The sequence below is a fragment of the Vulpes lagopus genome, chromosome 10 (assembly GCF_018345385.1).
Source record: "Vulpes lagopus strain Blue_001 chromosome 10, ASM1834538v1, whole genome shotgun sequence".
Classification (NCBI taxonomy): Eukaryota; Metazoa; Chordata; class Mammalia; order Carnivora; family Canidae; genus Vulpes; species Vulpes lagopus.
The window spans coordinates 34,931,394-34,933,904 of record NC_054833.1 but is presented as its reverse complement, the minus strand read 5'-3'; the positions used below and the strand labels follow the sequence as shown (position 1 = coordinate 34,933,904).

The window sequence follows — 2,511 nt, the reverse complement described above, 5'->3', positions numbered from 1 at the left end:
GCCTGGATGGCTCAGTTGGTTAAGAGTCTGTATTTGGCTCAGGTCATGATCCTGGAGTTCTGGGATTGAGTCCCACATCGGGCTCACTGCTCAGCGGGGAGTCTGCTTCTGCCTCTCCCTCTGCCTCTCCCCAACTCATGCTCAATCTCTCTCTCTCAAATAAATAAATAAGATATTTTTAAAAAAATCATTTATGCTGGCCTTCCCCTGGGGCTACTCCCTGGGGAGTGAGGGGGAGCCAGAGGAGCCTCGGAGCAAGCAGAAGAGCAGGAGACCATGCTGGCAGTGGTTTTGAGGCAGAACTGACGGCTGAGAAGCCTGACAGCAAGGGCATGTGGCAGACAGGTGGGCAGGAAGCTGGAGCTTATTGAATGAGAAGGGCTATAGACTGAAAAGCCAAACATGAGGGTGGCAGGGGCTGCAAGGTTGGTGGCAGCTGTGGCAGGGTGTTTATCACAGGTTATGTTAGTTTTCAAGTATTTGAAATAAAAGTGGATGCAAGTTTAGGAAATCTGTTTGCAAAGTCAGCATTGGACATGGCTGCACAATCTACAAAACCTTCCGAATATAACTGTGAGATGTCAAAATCTTGCCCTGAGAATCATTTTGCTTTTAAAAATGGCAAGTGGAGTAGCCAATGTGGTGGGACCCAAAATCTGCCTGGAAGACAATGTTTTGTTTTGTTTTGAAGATTTTACTTAAATTCCAGTTATTTAACATATAGTGTATTATTAGTTTTAGGGGTAGAATTTAGTGATTCATTGGTTGCATATAACATCCAGTACTCATCACATCACTTGCCCTCCTTAATGCCCGTCACCCAGTTAGTGCTCACCCTCCTCCCCTCCAGCAACCCTCAGTTTGCTCCTTAGAGTCCCTTATGGTTTGTTTCCCTTGTTGTTTTTATATTTTTAATTTTTTTTTATTTATTCATGAGACACACACACACACACACACAGAGGCAGAGACATAGCAGAGACATAGGCATTAGAACTCAATCCCAGGACCCCAATCACGACCTGGTCACTGAGCTACCCAGGTAGGTGTTCCTCCCTCTGTGTTTTTATCTTATTTTCCTTCCATCCCCTTCCCCTATGTTCAACTACTTTGCTTCTTAAATCCTACATATGAGTGAAATCATATGGCATTTAATGAATGGTGTTAAGAATAATGTAAGAAGAGGGGTCAGTGGAAAATGAAAAAACAGAAGTATTAGATAACACATGTTTTGACATGCAGGGAGGAGATGTGGCCTCATTTATGGAGTTTCTGAGGTCCATACAAGATGGGCAAATAGTGTTAATGGGAACGTCTGATGACAGAGCAATCAAACTCAGTGACAAGGCATTGAATTGTGGAGTGAATCTATCACTAATCTTGGTTTTAGAGACAACTAGGCCTTCTGCGGTGGGAGAGACATTAAGATAAAAAATCCATTAAGCAGCCCATAAAGGCACAAGCAAATATGAAGTATGGCCCAAAGTTGCAGAAACGAAAGGCTGTATCCCCCTGAAGCAAGACAATTGTGGAGAAAATTGAAGAAAGTACACTCTCAGTATTAATGGGAGAGCTAGCACAGTGAAACTTCATGTAAATATTTGAAGAGCATGCAGCCATCTCAACGTGTGAAGGAGATCATCCTTTTGATATCAGGATTTTTTTTATTGCTAATGTAAACAGACATCTTTGTAAATAGACATCATGAACAAATGCACAAATCACTGAGCCATTTCTTCTTTTTTAAAATTCCATTAGCCAACATGTGTTACATCATTAGTTCAGACGTAGTTTTCAATAATTCATCAGTTGTGCACAACACCCATTAAGCCATTCCTAAGCACATTTTAGTACCGTGTTTAGACTGCAATGGCAACAACAATTTGATTCTAAAGTATACGCAATGGATAACTAAACAAATTATGGGAATATATATATATATAACATATATATTAATATATAATATAGTCCTATTTAACAAATATTAGCAAAATGATTCTCAGGGCAAGATTTTGGTCTTTAATAATATATATATTTCCATAATCTGTTCAGTTATCTATCTATTTATCTATCTAAATGTAGTTTTATTATTCTTAGAGTCTATCTTATCTATCTACTGGTAGCTATGGAAATCTACCCTGAAATAATATAGATTTTAGGGAGACTTTGTTTTCTTTCATATAGAGATTTAGCATTTTGAGGATGGTATCTTTTATTTTTTTTTGGTGATAATATCTTTTAAGTATCATTTAAAGTAAAAAACGATTTGGCTTAGTTATGTATAAAATGTTACTTTATAGTCTGACCCTCTTGCTATACCTCCTTTCTTTGGCTTTCTTTCCCTTCCCAGGAAACCTAGAAATAAAATATGAAAGTGCAAATCTTAAATATACACAGTAAAAAGTAAAACTATAAGTGTAGATGACATCGAGGACCACAGCTTGCCGTGTGTTGTGTTAGCAATGTGAATACCTGATTTTGCAGAAGCTATTTGGAGTGAGGCTGGGATTGGCA

General features: G+C 38.7%; 1 pseudogene; it reads left to right on the top strand.

Annotated features, from left to right (window-relative positions):
* The first annotated feature begins 402 nt into the window (after positions 1-402).
* Positions 403-1,539, top strand: LOC121500865 (annotated as a pseudogene).
* Positions 1,540-2,511: the final 972 nt, after the last annotated feature.